The sequence below is a fragment of the Phascolarctos cinereus genome, unplaced genomic scaffold (assembly GCF_003287225.1).
Source record: "Phascolarctos cinereus isolate Bilbo 61053 unplaced genomic scaffold, phaCin_HiC Scaffold_726;HRSCAF=1367, whole genome shotgun sequence".
NCBI lineage: Eukaryota > Metazoa > Chordata > Mammalia > Diprotodontia > Phascolarctidae > Phascolarctos > Phascolarctos cinereus.
The window spans coordinates 52,942,195-52,957,109 of NW_027556098.1; the positions used below are offsets into that span (position 1 = coordinate 52,942,195).

At 34.5% G+C, this 14,915-nt stretch overlaps 1 protein-coding gene across 4 annotated transcripts in view; it reads right to left on the reverse strand.

Annotated features, from left to right (window-relative positions):
* Positions 1-14,915, reverse strand: part of ITSN1 (intersectin 1) — a 279,339-nt gene that overhangs the window by 231,257 nt on the left and 33,167 nt on the right. For 2 of the 4 annotated variants that reach the window (XM_020995909.2, XM_020995907.2), the window contains exon 2: positions 13,872-13,941. The exons of 1 other annotated variant lie outside the window; for it this stretch is intronic. The gene's annotated coding sequence lies outside the window, so the exon portion shown is untranslated. Of the gene's footprint in view, positions 1-12,296; positions 12,439-13,871; positions 13,942-14,915 lie in introns of all 4 variants that reach the window. One more of the 4 variants, XM_078146542.1, reaches the window with a different exon arrangement.

Consider the following 14,915-nt stretch of genomic DNA (forward strand, 5'->3'; position numbering starts at 1 on the left):
ACGGGGACTGCACAAGACTGAGAGTAATCTAATGACACTATAAATACAACTTTCTGAAATTAATGAGAAACAAAAAATGGACTATTATTAGAAGAATTTATTTCCCTGAATGATACTAACAGAAGGGAAAAAAAGAAATCAGAACCATTTATAGTTAAAGAAATTAGAAAATGAACAAGTTAAACCCAAAAACAATATCTTTATGATTGACTGAGGAATGCCTGAATAAACTGTTACATGAAGGTAAAGCAGCATGACTGGATAATAAGGAATGTGAAAACCATCAAGACATATGGGGAGATGAATATAAAGTGATATGCAGTGACAAAAGCAATATCAGAACAATCAAGACTATAACCATACAAACTTTTAAAAGAAATAACACATGAATCTAAGAATCAGTGTCCCTGATGGCCAGTTCTCATAAACTACTATAACTGGTCTGTTAATCAGCTCATTCAAAAAAAAAACCCCTTTTATTTTGTATAGCAATTTACAAGACAATACAAAGTACTACTTCATTATCACAAGTAAATTTGGTTTTCAAATTCCTTAAAATCAGACTTAGCTTGCTTAGAGTTTATAAGATCATTTATCCCCAATCAGTTTAGGGTTCATTCAAGTTATAATTTCTGATTCTCCATTATTCAAGCTAATTTATTTAGAATATAATGTTCATGCTTTCCTAAACACCAATATGTGTTCATTAATAACAAGCAAATATTAGGTGCAAAATTCTCAGATAGATGAAAAAATTAATAACCCAAAGAAATTGAAGTAAAATCTTAAAACCAAAAGACTAAAGTGAATGTCTTCTTCTATGGCAGATCATACGTGAACATCAACTACAAGTACAAAAGCAGTATGATTCTAAAGACTTTCTGAAACTCAAAGAAAATATAACCAAGATCAGACAACAGACTAAAATAAATCATGAACATTTAGCCAATCTTGATATATTTTATTTATTTTTCAAATCACAGATGTACCTCTAAATGTATTTAGGGAAACTGCTAGTTCCCAAGTAGAGCAAGATGACCAAATATGAAAACTCATATTTGTAAGGATTTTAAAATGAAAGGAAAACCAAAAGGACCTGATAAATTTATATCCAAATATCTCACAACAAAGTGTGATAAAATTCAGAAGAAAGGGAACATTGCAATGGACCAGTGTAGATCAGACCTGCACAACTTGGCAGTTGGTAGGAGCCAAAATTAAAATATGCTAAACTTCTTCAGGCTATAGATAGGTTTTTAGCGGCTCACTTGCCAAGTAAAGGTATAATGACGGTTGGTTGCCATGGGTCATGTGACAAACAGGAGAGAGTGCAAAGAGGCAACTTTCTTTAACATCCTCTACATTTTTGGGGGGCAGCCTGAAATCCTCTGGTAACCACAAGCTTGTATGTTGTGCAGGCCTTATGTAGAGAAAGCATTCAGTCTAGTATGAACACAAATACTTCTTAAAACTGGGAGGCAGGCATTTCTTTTTATTCATATATAAGGAGCCAAGAAGGTGGAAAAGAATAGAAGATAAACAGTAGTAAATAAGCTTTAAGTGCATTTTGTAGCAGTACTCCCTGGCATCACCTAAGGAACTGTCCATTTACTCACTTTTAACAGAGAGATGACAGTAACAACAAGCCTTCGAAGTTTCCACAATTCAGATATTTATATCAGTTTTTCAGTATCACTCTAACCTTACCCTTTGTGGGTAAGAAGGAATTCATCAAGGTACGAAGAAACTAAAAAGATAACATATGATGATATGTGAGGGAGATCAGTTCACATTAAAAGAGGGGGAGAGGAGTTAAAGGATCCTTCAAATGTCTCATTTTTTTGTTCAGTTCTACTAACTGGAAAGTGAAAATCTGAAAAAATACACCATCAATTCCAATTTGTCTAATTTTTTTTAAATTTGAGTCCTAAACACTAGATCTTCAGATAACACTGCCATCTTACAAACAAGGAACCTGTATTTTTAACTATATCCATTTTGAAAAGCATTATTGAGACCCCACCATTAGCTTGAAAGATTTAATGCATTAAACAGAAAAAGCAATACTCATAAAAGAATATAAAAAAGAAGAGGGCAGGGGAAGGTCAGGGATAAGATTTAAAAGAAAACCAACTGTAAAGCAACGCAGTCTTAAATTTAAATGAAAAAAAAGTATGGCAAACTTTCTTTTTTTCTGTTAAATTAATGCTTGACATGTACAAACTGAGTTTATTTTAATCAAATACTTAATCTTAAATGATTAAATGAAAACAGTTAAAGGGACACAAAATACAAAAATTACAAAGCTCTATTTTTTTTTCATGTCCTGAACTTAACAAACCAAGATAAAGCTAAGAATACCATGAAAGAAAATAACTTTGTACCACTGCAGGAGACCACAAAAAAAATACTAAGAAACGAAGTTGTCTTGGGTCGATTTTGTTGCATTGCCAACTAAGATCTTATTCAAACAAAACTTTTTAAGTTTCAAAAATATACTGTTCCCAACACAGACACACATGACCCTTTATTCAACAACCAAAAAGTTGAATTTGTCTAGTATTAAGTTAAGCCAGATCTTTAAGAATAATGCATGATTATAGATTAATATAAAGAACCATTTAAAACCTCCTTTGTAAACCTCATGAAATTTTTTTTGTTCTGTGGATTCCTGTTTCTTTAATATTTAGTTCATCAGATGAAAATAGGTTAAAGAAAGCAAAAAAAATTTAAGATTATTCTTAGGTTTAGGAAATTAATTGCTCCCTTCTCTCCTCTGATACTTCCACCATCCTCATATTGCCTCAAGCCTGGACTATTGCAATAGCCTACTAGTTTATCTCCCAGCCTCAAGTCTCTCCCCATTCCAGTCTACCCCCAACTCGACTGTCAAATTAATGTACCTAAATTGACGTTCTGACCATGTAACCCCTTTATTAAATCAATAAACTCCAGCAGCTCCCTACTACCTCGAAGATCAAATGTAAGTCCTGTTTGGCATTCAAAGCCCTTCAAAACCTGGTCCCTTTTTACCCTTCCAGTCTTCTTAGACCTTACTCATCCTCATGTACTCTGCAATCCAGTGACATTAGACTCTTTGCTGTTCCTTGAACAACACAATCCTATATTGTGACTCCATGAATTTTCACTACATGTCTCCCTGAACATTCTCCTTTCTTATACCTCTGCCCCTTGGCTTTCTTGACTTCCTTCATGTCCCAGATAAAATCTTACTTTCAATAAGGAGCCTTTCCTGATCGCCCTTAATTAATGCTAGGGCCTTCTTTCTGTGAATATCTCTAAATTACACTATTTTATATGTTTGTAAATAATTGTTTACATATTGTCTCCTCTATTAGACTGTGAGCACACTGAGAGCAAGAACTGTTTTCTGTATCCCCAGTACTTAGCATGGTACTTGGCACACAGTAGGAGCTTAATGAATGCATGTGGGCTGAAGGACTGACAAGCAAGAATGCAGTAGATAGGATCAAATGTCAAAACTAAGGCAAAAACTAAAAAGAATGACCAATCCATATATAACAAAGTACTGACAGCAATTACTTTTCGATAGGAGACAACTAAAAATGTTAGGCACTAACGAGTCATAAAATAGCTAAAGAAATTATCAGACATTGAAAGAAATGATGAATATGAAAAAAATTCAAGGGAATTCAAGGCATATAAACATGTCTTTGTAACCTTGGGCAATTCATTTAACCTCCCTAGGCCTCAGTTTCCTCACCTGTAAAATAAGGAGATTGAACCAGATGACTTCTGAGGTTCCTCCTAATGCTAAATCTATGATCCTGTGATGAAGAATGAAGGAAGAGAACAGAACCAGGAAAGCAATATACACAGCAACTACAACAGTGAAAATATAACAGAAAAATGAAGAAAGAAAAAGAGAGAGAAAGGAAAGAAGGAAGGAAAGAAATAAAGAAAGAGAGAAACTAAATACTCTATAATTATGATGTAACTTGGTCCTGCAGAAAAGGGGAGAAATTACACCTCTCTCCCTTCACTATAGATGGGGAGTAGGTGTGTGGGATATTTCCTAGATTCTCAGAGATGATCAATGTGTTTAGTAATTTTCTTGGATTACTTTTTTCATTAAAAAAAATCGTTATTATAAGGAATGGAAGTAAGAATTTATTCAGGAATAAATTTGATGTAAAAAAAATCAATAAAAATAAACTTTTACATAAATATTTTTATTTTTAAAAATGTAAAATCTGAATACAACTTGCTTTAAATTGGATATATTCTCTCAATTTTTAGCAAGCCTAATAGTTATAATAATGGACAGTCATCTGGCCTCAGAAACCACTAGCCTTGGGAACCTGGGGAGGTCACTTAATCTCCCTCCCTCCCTGCCTCCCTCTTCAAGATGGCGTGTAATCTGATATAGGCTATACATATACATTCCTGTTAAACATATTTTCACATTAGTGATGTTGTAAGGAAGAATTAGAACCCATAGGAGGAACCATCAGAAAGAGGAAACAAAACACAACAGAAAAGAAAAAAGAGCAAATAGTGTGCTTCAATCTGTGTTTAATTTCCATAGCTCTTTCTTTGGATGTGGATAGCATTTTCCATCATGAGGCCTTTGGAGATGTCTTAGATCCTTGCATTGCTAAGAAGGGTTAAGTCTATCAATATCAGTCATTGCACAACCTTGCTGTTACTGTGTACACAACATTCTACTGGTTCTGCTCACTTCACTCCGCATCAGACCATACAAGTCTTTCCAGGTTTTTCTGAAGTCTGCCAGCTCATCATTTCTTATAGAACAATACTATTGCATTAGATTCCTATACCACAACTTGTTCAGCCATTCCCCAATGGATGGGCATCCCCTCAATTTCCATTTCTTTATCACCATAAAAAGAGTTGCTATAAACATTTTTGTACATGTGGGTCCTTTTCCCTTTTTCATAATCCCTTTCAGTATTGCTGGATTAAAGGGTGTGGACAGTTGTATAGCCCTTTGGGCATAGTTTCAAATTGCTCTCCAAAATGGTTGGATCAATTCACCACTCCACCAACAATGCATTAGTGTTCCAATTTTCCCACATATTCTCCAACATTTATCATTTTCTTTTTTTTCTCATATTAACCAGTCTGATAGATGTGAGGTGGTATGTCAGAGATGTTTTACTTTACATTTCTCTAATCAAGAGGCACCACTACATCTTGACAACTTCATTCACTTGAAGATTATATGCTGGTGTGGATGAATGGACAAAGGGCAGGCAAAGGATAACTGATGGATGTCCTAAATGGTCCAGTGACATCCACACCACATCAAGAGAGCTAAAAGAAAGTTCTTAACATATTGGTTGGACCCTTGGGGAAGTTTACAGGAGAACTTGAATAGGAAAAAAAGGCAAGGATGGGTTATAATCTACACCAGTAGTGTCAAACTCAAATAGAAATGGGCCACTAAACCAAGGATCCCTGCTGGCAACATATTGACCTGGAAAACTACATATTAACATTAGCTATGTTCTATTATATTTTTATATATTTTGGAAACTATTTCCCAATTACATTTTAATCTGGTTCAACAGCATGAGGGAGTTTTGCAGCCTGGGGTTGTGTGTTTTGACACCTCTGATCTACACCACTAGAAAGACAATATCTATCAATGAAATCACAGACACATAAAAATAAAACCCCCAAATATACAATAATAAGCACTAACCAAAATATGATAATAATAATATTTAACATTTATGTAGCATGCTAAGGTTTGCAGATGTTCACTTTACAAATGTTAATTCATTTGTTCCTCACAACAACCCAGTGAGGTAACTGCTATTCTTATTATCCTAATTTTACAGATGAGGAAACTGAGGCACAGAGAGATTAAAAATTATTTGCCTGGGTTCATATGCCTAGAGAGTGTCTGAGGCAGGACTCAAATTCTGGTTTTCCTCATATCTAGTTCTGTGCTCTATCTAATGTGCCACCAAGATGAATTTAAACCATTAAAAAATAAGACAGACCAACTTAAACCTAAACATTCACCACAGGAAGAAAGAGAAAGAATTTGAGATGGTTCACTTAAAGCATCAGACACTAGATGCAAAGAAAAAAGAAAGGTAAAAAATTCACACTAAAAAACAAAACTTTTGGGCAGCTAGGTGGCACAGTGGACAGAGCACCGGCCCTGAAGTCAGGAGGACCTGAGTTCAAATCTGGCCTCAGACCAAACACTTGACACTTACTAGCTGTGTGACCCTGGGGAAGTCACTTAACCCCAATTGCCTAAAAATGAAAAATTAAAAAATAAAAAACTTTAAATTTCAAACAAAAACATAAAAATACTACCAAATCAGAAAGACTTTCAATGAAAATGCTAGAAAGTGGGCTCCATATGGAAACAATAACACATACACACACACACACACACACACACACACACACACACACACACACACACACACATATATTCAAAGCTTATTATGAACACATTGTAGAGTAATTGCTACCATAAAGGCATAAAAAATAGTTTCTTTGCAAAATAATCTTCTTATAGAAATGAATGTAGGATTCTAGTTAAAAGAAAAAAATTGAAAATTGGAAATACAACCTATCTCTTTGTTTTATGTATATATTTTTGACAGAGGGAAAAAGTACAATAAAACTATCCCTTCAGACTAAGTAGGGCCAATCTGAAAGTGAAAGTATGAATAACAGAATATTTTTTTAAAGAAATGCATCAGTATTGCTTTGCATTACTGTATTAACTCCAACATATCTAAAAAAATACCTTATCCTTTTACATAAAAATTTTTAAAGATGATAACTATTTATTAGCCTATAATTTTAAACAAAATATTTGAGGAAGACTAAAAATATTTCTTTCTTTTAAGGTTATCTTGTTTATCTTATTATTTTGTGAACCTTTTCTTTACTAATAATTCAATGGTAAATATGGATATGCCAGATAATAATTATGAGATTCCAATTCAGTGATATTCCAAATGAAGTTTCTTTGCACGTGGGTTTCTACTTCGAACGATAGTTTAACAGAATTAACAATACTATGAGGATAGGATAGTTATTAAGAAAAAAAATTCATTATCAGTTACATAATATTTCATTCAGAGAACTTATATTTATCACCTTAAATCAAGCTAGACCCTAAGAATTTTTTCTGCAGGTTCTATATTCTAAAACTGTATTAAGCACTTCAGAGCCAAAGTCTGATGACAACTTAATTGAACTTGTCACATACCCTTCAACAGCATCAAAATCAAAAAGGGATATTATTAGCAAGTTGAGCTTCTTTTTTTCTTTTAAGAGGCAATGTAGAGTAAGCATTGACCTGGAATGAAATCCCACCTCTGATATTTACTACTTTTGTAACCTCAAATTACTTAAGCACAATGGGGTCAGTTTCCTCATCTGTAAAATAAAGAAATTGGATGAGATGTCTCTGAGATCCTTGCAACCTTGGAGCTACAATTATATGATGTTAGGACCCAAAGAAAACATGACACTCCCCTCTTTGAGGATAAATATTTCCTGAACTTATCTGGATCTAGGGTCAGATGAATTAGCTTATTTTCCCAGTTTAAAAATTTTTTTTTGAAAGCAAGAGACAGTATCTTGATTTCTTAAACCAAGAGGATATTATTACTTTTAAAAAAAAGTTTATCTGTCAGATTTATGGAGAACAGAAGAATTTATGACCAAACAGGAGATAGAGAACATTATGAAATGCAAAATGGATAATTTTGATTACATTAAATTCAAAAGTTTTTTGGACAAACAAAGCCAATGCAACCAAGATTAGGAGGGAAGCAGAAAACAGGGAAAGAATTTTTAAAACCAGTGTCTCTAATAAGGGCCTCATTTCTAAAATATACAGAGAACTAAGTCAAATATATAAGAATATAAGTCATTCCCCATTTGATAAATGGTCAAAAGATATGAACAGGAAGTTCTCAGATGAAGAAATTAAAGCCATCTATTAGTCATTTGAAAAAATGCTCTAAATCACTATTAATTAGAGAAATGTAAATCGAAACAACTCTGAGGTACCATATCACATCTATCAGATTGGCCAACATGACAAAACAGCAAAATGATAAATGTTGGAGATGTGGGAAAATTAGAACATTAGTGCATTGTTGGTGCAGTTGCAAAATGATACAACCATTTGGAGAGCAATTTGGAAATATGCTCAAAGGGCTATAAAATTGTGCATACCCTTTGACCCAGCAATAGCATTTCTAGGGCTGTATCCCAAAAAGATCATACAAATGGGAAAAGGATCCACATGTACAAAAATGTTTATAGCAACTCTTTTTCGATGGCAAAGAACTGCAAATTGAAGGGATGCCCATCCATTGGGGAATGGCTGAACAAGTTGTGGTATAGGAATGTAAGAGAATACTATTGTGCTATAAGAAATGATGAGCAGGCAGACTTCAGAAAAACCTGGAAAGACTTGTATGGTCTGATGCGGAGTGAAGTGAGCAGAACCAGTAGAATGTTGTGTACACAGTAACAGCGAGGTTGTGCAATGACTGATATTGATAGACTTAACCCTTCTTAGCAATGCAAGGATCTAAGACATCTCCAAAGGCCTCATGATGGAAAATGCTATTCACATCCAAAGAAAGAACTATGGAATTTAAACACAGATTGAAGCACACTATTTGCTCTTTTTTTTTTCTGTTGTGTTTTGTTTCCCCTTTCTGATGGTTCCTCCTATGGGTTCTAATTCTTCCTTACAACATCACTAATGTGAAAATATGTTTAACAGGAATGTATATGTATAGCCTATATCAGATTACATGCCATCTTGAAGAGGGAGGCAGGGAGGGAGGGAGAGAAAAATTTAAAACTCAAAAACTTATGGAAGTGATTGTTGATAAACAAAAGCAAATTAATAAAGTTTAAAAAAAAACCTGGAAAGACGTGTATGGACTGATGCGGAGTGAAGTAAGCATAACCAGGAGAACATTGTACACAGTAACAGCAACTTTGTGCGATGACCAACTTTGATAGACTTAGCTCTTCTCAGCAATGCAAGGATCTAAGACAACTCCAAAGTCTCATGATGGAAAATGCTATCTACATCCAGAGAAAAAAATTATAAAGTTTGAATGCAGATCGAAGCATACTTTTTGCTCTTTTTTTTTCTTCTGTTTTCTTTTGTTTCCTCTTTCCTGTGGTTCCTCCTACTGGTTTTAATTCTTCCTTACAACATCACTAATGTGAAAATATGTTTAACAGGAATGTATATGTATAGCCTATATCAGATTGCATGCCACCTTGGGAAGGGAGGTAGGGAGAGATGGGGAGAAAGATTCAAAACTCAAAAGCTTATGGAAGTGACTGTTGATAACTCAAAATAAATTAATAAAAAAGAAAAAAATTGTTAAAAGAAAGATGGCTAGTAGTTTCCACTGGGTGCCAAGCTCGGAAAAGTACAATAAAAATGAATGCCATTTTAAAATACATGTCATGATATGTTAGAGCCAACTCAACCGGCTCTTATTGTTAAATTTTCAGTATGAACATTTTATGAAGCAAATGTGGTCCTGATACACAAACCAAGGAAGGATAAAGTAAAGAAAGAGAACTATAAACCAATATTATTAATGAATATCAATTCAAAATGTTTAAGTAAAATCCTGAACAGTTAACAGCAATACACCCAAGAAATCATTCATTATGACCAATTTGGATTTATAATAGGGAGGTCAAGGATGATTCAACATTAGTAAAGCGACAAAATTTATCATATTAAAAACAAAAATATCCCAAAACACTTAATTATCTTGATAGATGCAAGAAAAAAGTTTTGACAAAGAACAACTTTAAATTACGCAAATCAAAACAAACAACAAAAAAAACCCAACCCTCTACAAAGTTATAGGTATAAAGGGACCTTTTTAACATCATAAAAAGTATTTACTTAGATAGTATATTTGATTTTAGATAAATCAATAGCAAGTATATGCAAAGAGGATAAAAAGCTTTCCCAGCAAATTCAAAGATGAAACAAGGATGCTTAGTCTCCCTGCTACTATTGTTCTAGAACTCAATTGTTCTAGAACTGCCAGCAATAGCAATAAAAGAAGAGAAAGAAATTAAAGGCATGAAGACAGGAAAAGAGGAGATAAAACTATCCATCTTGTTGGTGACAAAATAGCTTACTTAGGAAATTCAAGGGGGCAGCTAGGTGGCACAGTGGATAGAGCACTGGCCCTGGAGTCAGGAGGACCCGAGTTCAAATCTGGCCTCAGAACATAACACTCACTAGCTGTGTGACTCTGGGCAAGTCACTTAACCCCAACTGCCTCACCAAAAAAACAAAGAAAGAAGGAAAGAAAATTCAAGGGAATCAGAAAAGATACTGAAACAATTCATGCTGTTAGTAAAATTACAGGCTGCAAAATAAATCCTCACAAATAAACTACATTTCTATACAAAAAACTTAAGAGGTAATAATAGAAAGGGACATCCTATTAGAAATATTTACTAAATACATGAAATATTTGGGGATAAATTTACCAAAGCGGACAAAATATTTATATAGATTCAATTATAAAATGCCCATTAAAGAAATAAAGAGCTACTTATAAAGCTGGAGGAATATTCAATGCTCATAACTAGGCTGTGCCAATGTAACACAAATGAAAATACTAACAAAGTTGATTTATAGTTTTAGTGTTCTTCAAATAAAATTAACAAATGGATACTTCATCAAAGACAATGAACAAGCTGGCAGAAATTTGGCTTAAAATCAACATCTCACATCATATTCCATAACAAATTCAAAATGAATATAACTTAAATACTAAATATATCATAAAAATTAGGAGAAAAGCAGATCATATAGCTTTCACAGCTACAGGCAGAAGATTAACTTTCTTAACCAAAAAAGGAGTAGAGGAAATTACAAAAGATAAAATAGAGAATTTTGATTATATGAAACTTTTTGAAAAGCTTCTGCAAACAAAATTAATGTATTTAAGAATGGAAACAAGCAACTCAGAAAACTCATTTTCAAATTTCTCTGAGGGATTGCTATCCAAGATATACAGACAACAGATGCATACATAAATATATGCAAACATGTATACATATGTTTACAAGGCTAAAAAGCCATTCTCCAATAGGTAAGTAATCAAATGATATGAACAAACAGTTCTCCAAAGAACTACAAACTATTAACAACCATATGAAAGAATTCTCTAAGTTGCTAATGATAGAAGATACATGCACAACAAAATAATCCAGAGAATTAACCCAGGAAATTGGCAAAGATGATAACAGATAAGTAACAGGAAAATAGGAATGGCATTGTTGGTGGAGTTGAGAATCAGCACAAACATTTTGGAATTCAATTTGGAATTATGCAAATAAAGAGACTAAAATGTCCATACCCTTTGACCTCGATTTCCCACTGTTAATCATATATCAATATAATCAAGTAGGTCACTATAAAAAGAAAGGTTCTGATATACACCAAAACATTTATAGTAGCACTTTTTGTGGTAGCAAAGTATTGGAAATAAAGTCATTGATCATCAGTTGGGGAATGGCTAATCAAATTTTGGTATCTGAATGTAGCATATTACTGTATCATAAGAATAATAAATATGATGAATTTTTAAAAAATAACCATGAAACTATTTGCATAATCAGATGAAGAAGAGCCAAAGAAACAACATACAAGATGACTCAAAACACAAAAATGGAAACAACCACAAAAGTCAGTCAGCCAACAAGCATCTATTAAGTGCTTATGTGCTAAGCACTATGCTAAGCATGAAGAATACAAACAGAAGCAGAAAAACAGTCCCTGCAGGAGCTTATGCTCCAATGGAAGAAGACAACACATATAAGGGAGGGAGTGCACCAGGGGGGCATGGAGACGACTCGGCAATATAACCTAGAAAAGAATCAAGACATTTTTGGCCTGGGTCTCCTCCTAAATTGGAGGGCCTGGGAGGAACCAACCAATCAGAATATGATGCCCCTGGGATTGAGGGTACTACCAAAAAAGCAACGTATGGGTAGTTTCCAGGGTGAAGAGGTTTCTATGACACAGTAGAAAAAAGTCCTGAATTTCTAGGATGCAGCTAAAGCTGTCCTCAGGACAAAAATTATATCCAAAGAGATGAGGATAAATATCAATAGGGAGTCAAACAGATGTGTGGCCCCACATTCCCACGAGAAGCACAAAGGTTTGGATGGTCTGGTCAAACTTTACAAAGAACAAGCATGGACCCAAAGAAAAAAATAAGAGAAGACGTCCCTACCCTATTCCATTACAGAAGTGAGGAACATTTCATTTTCAGACTTTTTCATTGTATTAACACATTCTGCTGATTTTCTTTTCTTCTTCTTTTATTTTCTTTAAAAAATATCATTACTCTTTTCGGATCATTATTCATATACTCTCTAGAAGGGGGAGAGGAATAATGGGAGAAATTCTGGTGATATACAAAACAAATTATATCAACACAATTTTACTTTTTAATAATTGAATGAGTTAGGGGCAGCTAGGTGGAGCAGTGGACAGAGTCCAGCCTTGGAGTCAGGAGGCCCTGAGTTCAAATCTGGCCTCAGACACTTGACATTTACTAGCTGTGTGACCCTGGGCAAGTCACTTAACCCCAAGTGCCTCACCAAAAAAAAAAAATTTGAATGCATCAAATTGATTCAGGGTTCCCAGGCTTAGATGGGTCAAAAAATACATAGGAGGCACTAATCGTACTACCCTATAAAGACCCAGAATTTCACTGCCCTAAAATGAAGATGCTTGAGTACTTTTATAAATACCTTGGCTCTTTTAAGTTTTAAAGGTAACAAAAACAAATTTTGAAAAAGCTATGCTTAGTGATAAAAAAAAAGTGTTTATTGATCAAGATTCAGATACACAAAAACAGAAAGGTGAGATGTTATAAAATACCCTGGATTTAAATAGCTACTAATGGCTAGCATTTATATAATTCTTAAAGGTTTTCAATGCTCATCACATATATTATCTTATCTGACCTCAATAGCAACCCTATAAGGTAAGTACTGTTATTACCTTCATTTTACAGATGAGAAAACTGAGGCTGAGAGAGGTTGAGTGACTTGCCCAAGATCACAAAGCCAAACGTCTAAGGCAGGATTTGAATTGGGATCTTTCTGACTCCAGGACCAATGCTCTATCCACTGGATGCCTCATAATATCCGAGGTATCTCAAAATTTTTACAGAAATTAAAATATCTAATTATAGTAATTCTCCCAATATTTTTGTGAATACAGAGCAAATATAATTATCTACATATGGCAAATATGGAGGTACAAAACAGACATACTCATACAGCAAATCATAGCTGTAGCATCAGTCCAGCATCCTGCATACTATTTATTAAACTACACTGGTATTTCATCATTACTGAGTGAGTCAAGATTTAACCCAAGTGAACACTTCAACTTTTTATTTTACAACTGAACTTTAAACATTAAGACCTATGGAAAAACTAGCATCGACATTTGTGGGGAAAACTAAAAAATGTCATAAAAATTAAGAAATTATATAGTTTAGGATGCAGAAAGAGGTGAAAATTTCACTTTCTAACTCACCAACTTGAACTGGCAGTGCTTTCTTCAAAAGGTAAATGAAGTTCAATTTCAAATTAAAAGATTTTTAGAGAAACCTTATCAAGAAATCTAATTGTCATACATCAGATATTTAAAAGAAAACTCAATTTTGTTTACAAGGGAATTTGTTTTAATCACTAACAAAAGGGTTCCTCTTTGATAAATTTTATTTCTACTTTTTTTTTAAAGCTTTGTGAGATTGAGGTGGCATATTATTAGAAGTCCATTCTATACTTACTCAGTATATTTGACTCAACACCAGCTCTTCATATTCTTTCTTTCACCGAACAGTGTTCAGGTAACGTAGTCTAGGATAACAATAGACCACAAATCGATTTTTAAAAAAAAACTTCAAGCAACACATAATTTCATAAACCCATCTGTTTTGCTAAGTTCCTCTTTTTCTGTTGAGGAGTTGAAAACACCAACATCCATCTAGACAACCAGGTCTATAAATTTAATGTCATCTTGGACACATCCCACTGTCTCTGAGGCACTTCAGGCCCTCTCATCTACTATCTATTCTTTACAAAGCCTGCCACATTTTTTTTTAACTGAAGGAACATCATGGCTCCTCCCCACACCCCAAAAAAAATCTAAGGGAGGGAGGGGGTGTAGTTTATCCTCTTAGAGGAAAGTGGCTCACAAAGGACATTAGTGGTAGTGGGATGTCATTACGGGAGCAAAGCATTCTGTGTAAAAAGGTAAAGGATTTGGGTGTTTCCATATGGAGATTCTTCTCCCCTCCCCCCTCTTGTGACACCACATCATGGGGCTAGTGAGATTAATCCCATTTACTGTTCACAGGGAAGGGAAAGGATACCTTTTCTTCCTTCTGTCAAGGTCCTGGATGTAGTATTCTCCATCCCACCTCCCACCCACCCCCATCCCCCAGGGGAAAAAAAAAAGCAGACTGTAGAACAATTACATCTGACTCCACTGCAAAAGAAAGAACTCTGACAAGGCAATAACCTAATAAATGAACAGCAGAAAATGCTAATCCACTGTTGCAATATTGCACAAATAAACCCAAAGGCTGTGACCAAAGGCTGTGAGATTCCCCCCACCCAGAATCCACTGGCACATGCTACAACCTCCTAATGGTCCCTAACCCCCTCAGTACTGACAATGATTCTGCTCAATCAAGTGAAGAGAAAGTGGGATGGGAGAATAGGAATAGAAATCAAGCTATCTTCTGTCTGGAGCAACCCCTAGCATGCACTGACTCAGTCCAGAACTCCATCCCTACTCTTTCCAACCCTGATAAAAAGGACAGATTGAG